The sequence below is a fragment of the Ranitomeya imitator genome, chromosome 1 (genome assembly GCF_032444005.1).
Source record: "Ranitomeya imitator isolate aRanImi1 chromosome 1, aRanImi1.pri, whole genome shotgun sequence".
NCBI lineage: Eukaryota > Metazoa > Chordata > Amphibia > Anura > Dendrobatidae > Ranitomeya > Ranitomeya imitator.
In genome coordinates this window covers 395,057,142-395,072,251 of record NC_091282.1, presented here as the reverse complement: position 1 = coordinate 395,072,251, position 15,110 = coordinate 395,057,142, and positions in this window count along the sequence as shown.

Here is a 15,110-nt window from a genome sequence, read left to right as displayed (position 1 = left end):
CAGAGTAACTGTCTGCTCCCTGTTTTGCCAAAAAAACCTTCTTGTCCAATTTCGTTGTCTTCAAATTTACTTTCTTCGTATTTGTCTTTCCTGGATGTCTTCAATAAAAAAGAGGCAGAGACTTTACCTCCGCATCGACCCCAAGACTGCCCAATTGATCTTGTTCCGGGCTTTACTCCTCCCCGCGGTCGAATCTACCCGTTGTCTCCTACCGAGACTCAAGCCATGGCTGAATACGTCCAGGAGAATTTATCCTAAGGTTTTATTTGCAAATCCTCCTCCCCTGCAGGTGCGGGTTTCTTCTTCGTTAAGAAGAAGGACGGGTCCCTTCGTCCTTGTATTGATTACCATGCAGGGCCGGTGTCAGCACCCGGCGTACCCGGACAAGTGCCGGGGCCCTGGCGAGACGGCGGGCCCATTTACGGTAGTAACAGTACGACACACACTCTGATGCGCTCCTCGGGGGCCCCCGCAGCCGGACACATGTGCTGTGTGTGTATTACATTTTCACTACAGTCAACTCCCAGCCAGGACTCTGAGGCAGAGCACATCCCCGGCAGCAGGCGGCACAGAGATCTCTGGGACTGAGCTTTGCTGGCGCTGCGTCACCATGGATACGAAGAGTCACTTCCGGGCCGGCAGTCGTCTGTGTTGTCACTTCCGGCCGAGTGAGGGCTCGTCATCCTTAGAGCTCAGAGATCGTCCATGCTTACCATCCAGGTCCAGCGCAAAGCAGAAAGATGGAGCAGCAGTCAGTGCATGGTGCACCCTGTGTCCACAACGGGGAAAACGGCGTGGCGGTGAAAGTGAAGTAGTGAGTCTTCCTTCCTGCCTAGTTCCAAAGCATTGCGGGGGTATGCAATCTGGTGAGCCTGGGAGCCTACTCCGAGGACAAGGTGCGACCGTACAGGCGGCGGCAGGAGTGGATCATGGTCTCTGCTCTGTGCAAGACAGTAGTGTCTGAGACTATTGTGCTACAATATGGTATTCTTATCGATGCTGGGACTTGTAGTCGTACAGACCTACAGTATGCATCTGAGTGATGCTGGGACTTGTTGTAGACTACTGTATACACTACATAACTGGCTGTGCTATATACTACATGGGCTGTGTTACATACTACGTGGGCTGTGTTATATACTACGTGGGCTGTGTTATATGCTACGTGGCTGTGCTATATGCTACGTGGCTATGTTATATGCTACGTGGCTGTGCTATATGCTACGTGGCTGTGTTATATGCTACGTGGCTGCGTTATATGCTACGTGGCTGTGCTATATGCTACGTGGCTGTGTTATATGCTACGTGGCTGTGCTATATGCTACGTGGCTGTGTTATATGCTACGTGGCTGCATTATATGCTATGTGGCTGTGCTATATGCTACGTAGCTGTGTTATATGCTACGTGGCTGTGATTTATGCTACGTGGGCTGAGTTATATACTACATGGCTGGCTGTGTTATATACTGCGTGGGCTGTGCAATATACTACATGGCTGTGCTATATGCTACATGGGCTGTGTTATATACTACGTGGGCTGAGTTATATACTATGTGCCTGTGCTATATTTCTCTGCTGTATCTGTGCATCATGAATCGTGGTATGTGTTAAAGCGGGGGCCCACTGAGACTCTTTCGCCCGGGGCTCTCAAAAACCTGGAGCCGGCCCTGTTACCATGGTCTCAACAATCTCACAATCAAGAACAAGTACCCGCTACCTATCATTCCTGAGTTGTTTGATCGCCTGAGGGGAGCCCGAATTTTCACGAAATTGGATCTTCTCGGAGCTTACAATCTAATCCGTATACGTTCAGGAGACGAATGGAAAATCGCTTTTAACACTCGAGATGGCCACTATGAGTATTTAGTCATGCCTTTCGACTTGTGTAACGTTCCAGTGGTGTTCCAGGAGTTTGTGAATGATGTTTTCCGTGATCTACTCTACTCCTGTGTGGTGGTATATTTAGATGACATTTTGGTGTTCTCCTCAGATCTTGCTTCCCACAGAAGGGATGTCCGCCAAGTGCTGTCTCGTCTTAGAGAGAACCGTCATTATGCCAAACTCGAGAAGTGCGTTTTTGAGCAGTCTTCGCTACCATTTCTTGGTTATATCATTTCTGACTCTGGCTTGCAAATGGACCTGGAAAAAGTGTCTGCTGTGCTTAACTGGCCACGTTCTCAACTAGTGAAAGCTATCCAACGCTTCCTCGGGTTCGCAAATTACTCCCGGCAGTTTATCCCACATTTCTCCACTCTGGTCACCTCAATTTCTGCTTTGACTTGCAAGGGGTCCAACTCCCACATCTGGTCTTCTGAAGCTGAAGATGCTTTTCACTCTCTGAAGCAAGCATTTGCTTCGGCTCCTGTTCTCCGTCGGACTGAGGTCAACAAGCCCTTCATTCTTGAGGTAGACGCTTCTGCCATTGGTGCTGGTGCGGTACTTTCCCAAAGATCCTCTTCCGGACATCTGGCTACTTGTGGTTTCTTTTCCAAAATCTTCTCCGCCTTGGAGAGGAAATACACCATCGGTGACAAGGAACTATTGGCCTTAAAATTGGTGCTGGAGGAGTGGCGTTATCTGTTGGAGGGAGCTGTTCACCCTTTCAAGATCTTCACAGATCATAAGAATTTGGAATATATCCGCTCGGCGCAAAGATTGAATCCTCAACAAGCCAGATGGTTGTTGTTCTTTGCCCGTTTTGACTTCGAATTACATTTTCGTCCTGGAAACAAGAACTTCAAAGCTGATGCTTTGTCCACTTCATTTCTCACATCCGATGTTGAGGAGGAGCCGGAACACATCGTGGATCCCAGCAAAATTATTCTTGTGGCTTCGGTCAGCATGTCTTCTTTACCACCAGGTAAAACCTTTGTCCAGGTGAATGAAAGGTCTCGAGTCCTAAGTTGGGACCATGCCTCAAAACTAGCAGGCCATGTAGGATACAAGAAGACACTCACTCTCATCACGTGCCACTATTGGTGGCCGTCTCTTCTGGATGTTCGAAGTTTTGTCGCCTCATGTCCTTCCTGTGCAAAAAACAAGATCCCCAGACATCTGCCCTCTGGTCTCCTACATCCGCTTTCAGTTCCTTCGGTTCCATGGCAGCATATCGCTATGGATTTTATTACTGACCTTCCTCGGTCTACTGGTCATACGGTCATATTTGTAGTCGTGGATTGATTCTCCAAGATGGCTCATTTCATCCCTTTACCAGGATTACCTTCTGCTCCTGAATTGGCAAGAATCTTCATTGCTTATATCTTCCGGATTCATGGTTTTCCATTGCACAAAGTCTCTGATAGAGGATAGAAGAGTCCAGTTCACCTCTCGTTTTTGGCGAGCTCTATGCAAACTGATGAATGTTGCCTTGGATTTTTCTACAGCTTATCAACCTCAGACCAATGGACAAGCAGAGCACACAAACCAAATATTGATGACTTATCTCCGTCATTTTTCCATCGGTCATCAAAATGACTGGTCTGATTTGCTTCCGTGGGCTGAGTTCATGTACAATAACCACATCAATGAGTCTTCTTCCAAATCTCCCTTCTTCATCGTTTATGGGCAATATCCTGGTATCCCTCTATCAGTACTTTCTGTTTTAGGTGTGCCAGCGGCTGATCTTCTGTCCGAGGAGTTCTCCAGGGTCTGGCACGAGACCAAAATTGCCTTGGAACAGGCACAGGCCAGGATTAAGAGACATGCCGATAAGAAACATCTGGATCCTCCCTTATACCGGCCAGGTGATAAGGTGTGGCTGTCCTCCAGGTTTATTCGTTTAAAGATCCCCTTGTATAAATTGGGTCCACGGTACGTTGGTCCTTTCGAGGTTTTGTCTTGCATCAATGATGGTGCTTGCTAAATCAAATTGCCCACTTCTCTTCGCATACCTAACTCTTTTCACGTTTTCCTTTTGAAACCAGTCATCTTCAATCAGTGCCATGTTTCTCCTGCTCAAACTCCTAGACCTGTCTCCGACCCAGATGTCTTTGAGGTTAAGGACATTCTTGCCATGAAAAAGTCTCGAGGTAAAACTCTCTTTTTGGTTGATTGGAAGGGTTTTGGCCCTGAAGAGAGATCTAGGGAGCCCCGTGAGAACATACAAGCTCCTCAGATTTTATCCAGGTTTCTGTCTGGTGTTTGAAAGGAGGGGAGTGAGGGGAGGGGTACTGTCATGGCCACTCCTTCTGCGGCCGTGCCTGCTGCTGGGACCACTGCCGCTCCCTCCGCTCAAACTTACCCGCTGCGGCCCTCTCCTCCTGCATGCGTGTGTCCTCTCCTTCATTCTTCTCCGCTCCCTGTTTCTCGTCAGGTGTGCGTGCACACCACCCACTCCAGCACTTCCTCTTTCTGATTTACAGGCGCTCTGTATCTCCCCTCTGTGATCCTGGAGGACTGTTATGAAAGGTAATCCAGTACCACAATGGACATAGAGGTCAGCGCACATACAGTGACCTGGCAATAACCCAAAAAACAAGAATGAGCTCTGAGACGTGGGAACTGTTGACCGCAATCCCTAATCCTCGCCAACCACACTAAAGGCAGCCGTGGATTGCGCCTAACGCTCCCTATGCAACTCGGCACGGCCTGAGAAACTAGCTAGCCTGAAGATAGAAAATAAGCCTACCTTGCCTCAGAGAAATACCCCAAAGGAAACGGCAGCCCCCACATATAATGACTGTGAGTTAAGATGAAAAGACAAACGTAGAGATGAAATAGATTTAGCAAAGTGAGGCCCAACTTTCTGAACAGAGCGAGGATAGGAAAGGTAACTTTGCGGTCAACACAAAACCCTACAAAAACCACGCAAAGGGGGCAAAAAGACCCTCCGTACCGAACTAACGGCACGGAGGTACACCCTCTGCGTCCCAGAGCTTCCAGCAAGCAGAAAAAAACAAATTGACAAGCTGGACAGAAAAAAACAGCAAACAAATAGCAAAGAGGAACTTAGCTATGCAGAGCAGCAGGCCACAGGAACGATCCAGGAGGAAACAGGTCAAAAACTAGAACATTGACTGGAGGCCAGGATCAAAGCACTAGGTGGAGTTAAATAGAGCAGCACCTAAAGACTTCACCACATCACCTGAAGAAGGAAACTCAGAAGCCGCAGTACCACTTTCCTCCACCAACGGAAGCTCACAGAGAGAACCAGCCGAAGTACCACTTGTGACCACAGGAGGGAGCTCTGCCACAGAATTCACAACAGTACCCCCCCTTGAGGAGGGGTCACCGAACCCTCACCAGAGCTCCCAGGATGACCAGGATGAGCCATATGAAAGGCACGAACAAGATCGGGAGCATGGACATCAGAGGCAAAGACCCAGGAATTATCTTCCTGAGCATAACCCTTCCACTTAACCAGATACTGGAGTTTCCGCCTTGAAACACGAGAATCCAAAATCTTCTCCACAATATACTCCAACTCCCCCTCCACCAAAACCGGGGCAGGAGGATCAACAGATGGAACCATAGGTGCCACGTATCTCCGCAACAATGACCTATGGAATACGTTATGTATGGAAAAAGAATCTGGAAGGGTCAGACGAAAAGTCACAGGATTAAGAACCTCAGAAATCCTATACGGACCAATAAAACGAGGTTTAAACTTAGGAGAGGAAACCTTCATAGGAATATGATGAGAAGATAACCAAACCAAGTCCCCAACCCGAAGTCGGGGACCCACACAGCGTCTGCGATTAGCGAAACGTTGAGCCTTCTCCTGGGACAAAGTAAAATTGTCCACTACATGAGTCCAAATCTGCTGCAACCTGTCCATCACAGTATCCACACCAGGACAGTCCGAAGACTCAACCTGCCCTGAAGAGAAACGAGGATGGAACCCAGAGTTGCAGAAAAACGGTGAAACCAAGGTAGCCGAGCTGGCCCGATTATTAAGGGCGAACTCAGCCAAAGGCAAAAAGGACACCCAGTCATCCTGATCAGCAGAAACAAAGCATCTCAGATATGTTTCCAAGGTCTGATTGGTTCGTTCGGTCTGGCCATTAGTCTGAGGATGGAAAGCTGAGGAAAAAGACAAGTCAATGCCCATCCTACCACAAAAGGCTCGCCAAAACCTCGAAGCAAACTGGGAACCTCTGTCAGAAATGATATTCTCTGGAATGCCATGTAAACGAACCACATGCTGGAAAAACAATGGCACCAAATCAGAGGAGGAAGGCAATTTAGACAAGGGTACCAAATGGACCATCTTAGAGAAGCGATCACAGACCACCCAAATGACTGACATCTTTTGAGAGACGGGAAGATCTGAAATAAAATCCATAGAGATATGTGTCCAAGGCCTCTTCGGGACCGGCAAGGGCAAAAGCAACCCACTGGTACGAGAACAGCAGGGCTTAGCCCGAGCACAAATCCCACAGGACTGCACAAAAGTACGCACATCCCGCGACAGAGATGGCCACCAAAAGGATCTAGCCACTAACTCTCTGGTACCAAAGATTCCAGGATGACCAGCCAACACCGAACAATGAACCTCAGAGATAACTTTATTCGTCCACCTATCAGGGACAAACAGTTTCTCCGCTGGGCAACGATCAGGTTTATTAGCCTGAAATTTTTGCAGCACCCGCCGCAAATCAGGGGAGATGGCAGACACAATTACTCCCTCTTTGAGGATACCCGCCGGCTCAGATACACCCGGAGAGTCGGGCACAAAACTCCTAGACAGAGCATCCGCCTTCACATTTTTAGAGCCCGGAAGGTATGAAATCACAAAGTCAAAACGGGCAAAAAACAACGACCAACGAGCTTGTCTAGGATTCAACCGCTTGGCGGACTCGAGATCAGTCAAGTTCTTATGATCAGTCAAGACCACCACGCGATGCTTAGCTCCTTCAAGCCAATGACGCCACTCCTCGAATGCCCACTTCATGGCCAGCAACTCTCGATTGCCCACATCATAATTTCGCTCAGCAGGCGAAAACTTCCTGGAAAAGAAGGCGCATGGTTTCATCACCGAGCAATCAGAACTTCTCTGCGACAAAACAGCCCCTGCTCCAATCTCAGAAGCATCAACCTCGACCTGGAATGGAAGCGAAACATCTGGTTGACACAACACAGGGGCAGAAGAAAAATGACGCTTCAATTCTTGAAAAGCTTCCACCGCAGCAGAAGACCAATTGACCAAATCAGCACCTTTCTTGGTCAAATCGGTCAATGGTTTAGCAATACTAGAAAAATTGCAGATGAAGCGACGATAAAAATTAGCAAAGCCCAGGAACTTTTGCAGACTTTTCAGAGATGTCGGCTGAGTCCAATTATGGATGGCTTGGACCTTAACAGGGTCCATCTCGATAGTAGAAGGGGAAAAGATGAACCCCAAAAATGAAACCTTCTGAACACCAAAGAGACACTTTGATCCCTTCACAAACAAAGAATTAGCACGCAGGACCTGGAACACCATTTTGACCTGCTTCACATGAGACTCCCAATCATCCGAGAAGATCAAAATGTTATCTAAGTACACAATCAGGAATTTATCCAGGTACTCTCGGAAGATGTCATGCATAAAGGACTGAAACACTGATGGAGCATTGGCAAGTCCGAATGGCATTACTAGATACTCAAAATGGCCCTCGGGCGTATTAAATGCAGTTTTCCACTCATCGCCTCGCTTAATACGCACAAGATTATACGCACCACGAAGATCTATCTTGGTGAACCAACTAGCCCCCTTAATCCGAGCAAACAAATCAGATAACAATGGCAAGGGGTACTGAAATTTAACCGTGATCTTATTTAGAAGGCGGTAATCTATACAAGGTCTCAGTGAACCATCCTTCTTGGCTACAAAAAAGAACCCTGCTCCTAATGGCGACGATGACGGGTGAATATGCCCCTTCTCCAAAGACTCCTTCACATAACTCCGCATAGCGGCGTGCTCAGGCACAGATAAATTAAACAGTCGACCTTTTGGGAATTTACTACCAGGAATCAAATCAATAGCACAATCACAATCCCTATGCGGAGGTAGGGTATCGGACTTGGGCTCATCAAATAAATCCCGGTAATCAGACAAGAACTCAGGAACCTCAGAAGGGGTGGATGACGAAATAGTCAGAAATGGGACATCACCATGTACCCCCTGACAACCCCAGCTGGACACAGACATGGATTTCCAATCTAATACTGGATTATGGACTTTTAGCCATGGCAACCCCAACACGACCACATCATGCAGATTATGCAACACCAGAAAGCGAATAACCTCCTGATGTGCAGGAGCCATGCACATGGTCAGCTGGGTCTAGTACTGAGGCTTATTCTTGGCCAAAGGCGTAGCATCAATTCCTCTCAATGGAATAGGACACTGCAAGGGCTCCAAGAAAAACCCACAACGCCTAGCATACTCCAAGTCCATCAAATTCAGAGCAGCGCCTGAGTCCACAAATGCCATGACAGAATACGATGACAAAGAGCAGATCAAGGTAACAGACAGAAGAAATTTTGACTGTACCATACCAATGGTGGCAGACCTAGCGAACCGCTTAGTGCGCTTAGGACAATCAGAGATAGCATGAGTGGAATCACCACAGTAGAAACACAGCCCATTCAGATGTCTGTGTTCTTGCCGTTCAACTCTGGTCAAAGTCCTATCGCACTGCATAGGCTCAGGTTTAAGCTCAGGTAATACCGCCAAATGGTGCACAGATTTACGCTCGCGCAAGCGTCGACCGATCTGAATGGCCAAAGACATAGACTCATTCAGACCAGCAGGCATAGGAAATCCCACCATGACATCCTTAAGGGCTTCAGAGAGACCTTTTCTGAAAATAGCTGTGAGCGCACCTTCATTCCACTGAGTGAGTATGGACCACTTTCTAAATTTCTGACAATATACCTCTATTTCATCCTGACCCTGACACAGAGCCAGCAAATTCTTCTCTGCCTGATCCACAGAATTAGGCTCATCGTACAGCAATCCGAGCGCCAGGAAAAATGCATCGATATTACTTAATGCAGGATCTCCTGACGCAAGAGAAAATGCCCAGTCCTGAGGGTCGCCACGCAAAAAAGAAATAACGATCCTAACTTGTTGAACTGGGTCACCAGAGGAGCGAGGTTTCAAAGCCAGAAATAGTTTACAATTATTTTTGAAACTCAGAAATTTAGTTCTATCTCCAAAAAACAAATCAGGAATAGGAATTCTCGGTTCTAACATAGAATTCTGAACCACAAAGTCTTGAATACTTTGTACTCTTGCCGTGAGCTGATCCACACATGAAGACAGACCTTTAATGTCCATTGCTACACCTGTGTCCTGAACCACCCTAATGTCTAGGGGAAAAAAAAGGCAAAACACAGTGCAAAGAAAAAAAAATGGTCTCAGAACTTCTTTTTTCCCTCTATTGAGAATCATTAGTACTTTGGGCCTCCAGTACTGTTATGAAAGGTAATCCAGTACCACAATGGACATAGAGGTCAGCGCACATACAGTGACCTGGCAATAACCCAAAAAACAAGAACGAGCTCTGAGATGTGGGAACTCTGTTGACCGCAATCCCTAATCCTCTCCAACCACACTAAAGGCAGCCGTGGATTGCGCCTAACGCTCCCTATGCAACTCGGCACGGCCTGAGAAACTAGCTAGCCTGAAGATAGAAAATAAGCCTACCTTGCCTCAGAGAAATACCCCAAAGGAAAAGGCAGCCCCCACATATAATGACTGTGAGTTAAGATGAAAAGACAAACGTAGAGATGAAATAGATTTAGCAAAGTGAGGCCCAACTTTCTGAACAGAGCGAGGATAGGAAAGGTAACTTTGCGGTCAACACAAAACCCTACAAAAACCACGCAAAGGGGGCAAAAAGACCCTCCGTACCGAACTAACGGCACGGAGGTACACCCTCTGCGTCCCAGAGCTTCCAGCAAGCAGAAAAAAACAAATTGACAAGCTGGACAGAAAAAAACAGCAAACAAATAGCAAAGAGGAACTTAGCTATGCAGAGCAGCAGGCCACAGGAACGATCCAGGAGGAAACAGGTCCAATACTAGAACATTGACTGGAGGCCAGGATCAAAGCACTAGGTGGAGTTAAATAGAGCAGCACCTAACGACTTCACCACATCACCTGAGGAAGGAAACTCAGAAGCCGCAGTACCACTTTCCTCCACCAACGGAAGCTCACAGAGAGAACCAGCCGAAGTACCACTTGTGACCACAGGAGGGAGCTCTGCCACAGAATTCACAACAGAGGACCATGACCCAGAAGTCCTTCAGCACTCCATGTATTTAAAGTGATTCCTCCCTCTGCTCCTTGCCTGTCTGTCATTTGTGCTTCTGTGACTCAGGTCCACCTTTGTTTTTGCTCTGCCTGTTCTGAGTCTGTGCTCTGTCCAGCCAGTTCAGCTTCTCTGCCTTTCCCAGGCTTCCTTGTCTCCTCGTCCAGTCCAGCCTTCCCAGTGTCCGCTCCGTACTCTGTTAGTCTGGTGTCTCTGTCCTGTCCTGCTTCCTTTGTGTCTTCCCCTTCCCAGTGTTCCTTTGGTCTCGCCTGTATTCAGCTCTTACCAAACTGTACTTCATCTTACCCCGCTCTGTCCATCCTACGCCCAGCTTCTCTATTTTGCACCTCCTACTACCTGTCTCGGGGTTCCAGCTTCTGCGGCAATAGTCTCCCTTGGGTCTGCCCCTAACGCTCCCTGTATAGGGGGTGGTCTACCTGGTCAGCTCACAATTGGGAGGTTCATTGTCATGGATCTGCGGGTCCACTCCAGGTGTTCCAAAACATCTCACAATAAGATAGCAACCAGCCTGATATCTGATGCGTCGGTCAGGATCACAATCTCCTTAAAAAAAAAACGGATCCACTAGCATTAGCTGTTGGCACAATTCTAACTTCATTTCCTGGAATGCCATCTCAGCTTCTGGAGGCCACTTATTCATACCCAAATTTGTCCCTTTAAGGAAGTCCATCAGAGGGGCAGCTATCTTAGCGAAGTTAGGAATAATCCAGCGGTAATAGCCCGCGATGTCCAGGAACATTCTGACCTGCTTCTATGAGTGGGGTTGTGACCAATCCTGGATCTCCTAAACTTTATTTATTTGGGGCTTTATTTTACCCCTGCCTATGACATAGCCCAAGTATTTAGCTTCTTTAAAGGGACTCTGTCAAGCAAAAATAAAGCGTTTTATAATTTCGCTAAAATACCTCTCTTTAGTCCTGGAGGCAGGACTTAACCCCTCTGCTGAAAACGCCACGCTTCCGTCACTCAAAGCTTCTTCGGCGCCGGGCGCCACCCCCTCCGCGCTGTTTTCCATTCAAATCCGGCACCTGCGCTGTTTTATTGTGGCTGGGGCAGGCGCAGTGAGCTCTGGCCGTCTGACCTCCGATGCAGTCTTGCAGAGTGCGCCTGTGCGGCCACCCAGCTTGTAAATCCCAGCCCTACAGTGTGTTATGCATTATGCATGGATTTGAATGGAAAACAGCACGGAGGGGGCGGTGCCCGGTGCCAAAGAAGCTTTGAGCGATGGCAGTGTGGCGTTTTCAGCAGAGGGATTAAGTCCTGCCTCCAGGACTTAAGAGAGGTATTTTGGCAAAATTATAAAACCAATAACTAAAAGAGCCACCTTGTCAGAATGCAGCATTACTGCTGCACAAGGTGGCTCTTTTAGTTTCTAACAGCTGGAGGGGGTGACAGAGTCCCTTTAATTCCCACTTTGCTCAGTTGGCTTTCCCAATCCTGACTGAAGATTATAATTTCATCCAGGTACTCCACTGCATAGAAGGAATATAAACCAGGTAACCCGTGATGCATAAGCTGAGTTTCGGGAGCACGGACCTGCTGTGTCCAGGCGTGTAGAATCCAAGGAAAGAAAATGTCCAGCTTCACCGAACCAGTGAAAAAAAGTTTTCTTTATTCACAAACTTGAGGAGGGTACAAACTTCAGCACAAACCATATGGGTAAGAATCTCAACACATTTCTGGAGACTAAGCTCCCTTAATCATGACAACCCCATCTGTCGTAGAGCAAAAAGTATCACCTTAACTTTGCTCAGTTGGCTTTCCCAATCCTGACTGAAGATCATAATTTCATCCAGGTACTCCACTGCATACCTCTAGTGGGGAGTTTGGATTTGGTCCATGGCTCTCTGGAAGGTGCCTGGAGGTCCTTGTAACCCAAACGGTATCCTTGTGTACTGGAAGCATCTGTCTGGAGTTGATAAGGCAGTCTTCTCCTTGGCATCTTGGGACATGTGAATTTGCTAATACCCTTTTGGGAGGTAAAGAGTGGCAAGGTACAGGGCTGGCCCTAGCCTTTCAATCAGTTCATTGATATGGGGTATTGAGTACGTATCTAGCTTGGAGACCTCATTCTGCTTCCTATAGTCATTGCAAAAATGCCATTTTCCATCTGGTTTGGGCACTAAGACTATGGGAATGGGCCAGACACTCTTGGACTCTTCAATGGCTCCCAGACTCAGCATTTGCTTCATCTCTTTTGGGATCACCTCTTGGCGTGCGTTAGGAATTCGATAAGGCTTCATGTTTAACCGGACATGAGGGTTGTCAGAACCTCATGCTCTATGATCTGAGTATAACCTAGTAGATCCGAGAATAGGTCTCTGTTCTAATGTAGCAACTCTCGACACTTGCTTTTGGGTACATGACAGCGACTCTGTCACCTTAACCTCTTTCATGTCAGCTTCAGACTTAGCCACCAAACACGGAACTTCAAAGGGCTCCTAATCTTACAATGGCTTGATCAGGTTGATGTAGTACACCTAGTAGGACTTCCTTCTTCCTGTTTGGCGGACTTTATAGTAGGTACCAACACCAGTACCCAATTCCCAGGGTTGAAGTGTGTCACCCTTGCCGATCTAATGTACACCTTCAGCTGTGCCTCTTGTACTTTCAGGAGGTGTTCTATCACAATGGGCATTTCCTCAGCAATTCTTTCTTGCATCTGGGCCTTTCTTGCATTTTCAATTACACTCCTGTAGGGTGTAGACTCTGCCTCCCAGGTCTCCTTCGCTATGTCCAGGAATCCACAGGGGTGTTGACTATACAACATTTCAAAAGAGGAGAATCCAGTAGAGGCTTGTGGGACTTTTCTGATGGAGATCAAAAGGTACAACAGTAGACAGTCCCAGTCTCGACCGTCATTCTTCAACATTGCCTTGGTCTTATTAAACTTTTCCACCAAGCCATCCGTCTGTGGATAGTAGACTGATGTCCGTTGAGATTAACAGGGTCGCTTGGTCTGTTCTCCTTAAGCAACCCGTTCTAGAAAAGATATGGACCAAGTCCCGGGCGATACACTTGGTGGAGGAGTTTCGTAGTGGAACGGCCTCCAGATAATATGTAGCATAGTCCAGTACCACCAAGGTATACTGATGCCCTCTGGTAGACTTGAACAGGGGGCCCACCAGATCCATGGCAATGCCATCAAATGGAACCTCTATCATGGGCAGCGGCACTAAAGAACTAAGGACATGAGCAACCAGGGGGGTCAGCTGGCAGGTGGGACAGGATCTACAAAAATTCATGATTTCTCGGTGACAAACGGGCCAGTAGAACCTCTGGAGGATCCATTCCTGTTTTTTTTACCCCCAGATGACAACCTAACACATGAGTATGGATCACATTTAACACCTTCTGTCTCTACGGCCCTGGCACTAGTAACATCTCTATTAGCTCCCCTCTCAGTTTGGAGCCCCAGGAACCAAGGAGCAATGGGTGGGGATAATAATCTCTCTCCTTCAGGTTGACCCCCAAGAATCGGCATTCTCTCTCCCGTCTAACTCCCTGTTGCTCCAGATGGTGGAGAATTTTTTTCTGGCACTGGGTCATATATACGACATCCCCAACCATGTCTCACTGGCTGAGTCCACACTATGTCAGCTTCTGCAGGGAGACTGGCTGGCGGAGGAGTATTTTACCCAAAAGAAGTATACAAAGATAACGGAATAAAAATATATTGACCTTTATTAAAAATACATGATTATACACAAGAATACCAAAAAAAAAAATCTTTGACTACAAAGAAATTGACATAAAAGAATCTTTAGTAAAAATAAAAAGCATAAAAATTGATAGTACTTGTCACGATATGGTATGAAATATCATATAAGTAGTTTCTCTTGCTAGCAGGCTGTGGGCTAAAAAGCCCCCCCCCCCCCCTTCCCTTTTACTCAGCCAAGAGCTGCCTTGCCAATGTACTGGGGGGAGTTTTATGGCCGAAAGGTATTTATGACTAGGCTCAAATCTTACTCTAGCAGAGAACTGTTTAGAAGTGTCTAGAAGTTTCCAGAAATCCATGGAAGTTCTTTGTTCTGTTTTTGTAAGATATTATGCAAACCGTTTACGTTAAGAACACGAAAATATATATTCTTTCTCTCTGTCGGTGGATCTGCCCATCCCTCTACACACGGGATTCGAACTCCATCTGGTAAAGAAGTAGGGATTTCTCTGTAAATATGTATCCCAGATAGGACATGTTTGATCTCATTAGAATGCCCACGTTAATCCGAGATGAATGCTGGGTTTGTTATGACTATGACATGTTTTGTAGCGAAGTTATAGAAATTAGAGAAAATAGTTTAAAGTTTAGTTAGACTGAAGAGGTAGGAGGGATGAGGTGATCCAACCCCTTTCTGGGATGTCACAGGCTGAAGCTATAACTGTCTGCCAAGATCCCCAGCTCAGTCTTCTTCTTGATTTCTGGTCTTCTCCTGGAGAGCCTTGAGCACGTCCAGTGAACTGGGACGTATGGTTGCCTGCAATGCAATGAACTGAGAACATGTGAGTGTTATCTTTTCTCCTTTTAATCCCTTTATGTTATAATTACCTTGTACATATTTGCAATTGTCTCATTTGTAACATCCTTGTAAAATATTTTGATAAAACACTGCCTGAAACTTTATGGAGTATAATAATTAATATACTAGTTCTGTCTCCATGCTCTAAACGTACCAAGTCTCCTTAAGGGAATTACGCTACTGTTGTGTTGGGTTAGCTTTGGACCCGTTTAATCGAAGCTGGTGGCAGCGATACCGTGCAGGCTTTTGGGGTGATGTTGTAGCGACTGCGGCGTTGATAATTATTGTTCCTGCCTGAGTGGGAGTAGTTTATCGCGTCGCTGCAGCATGC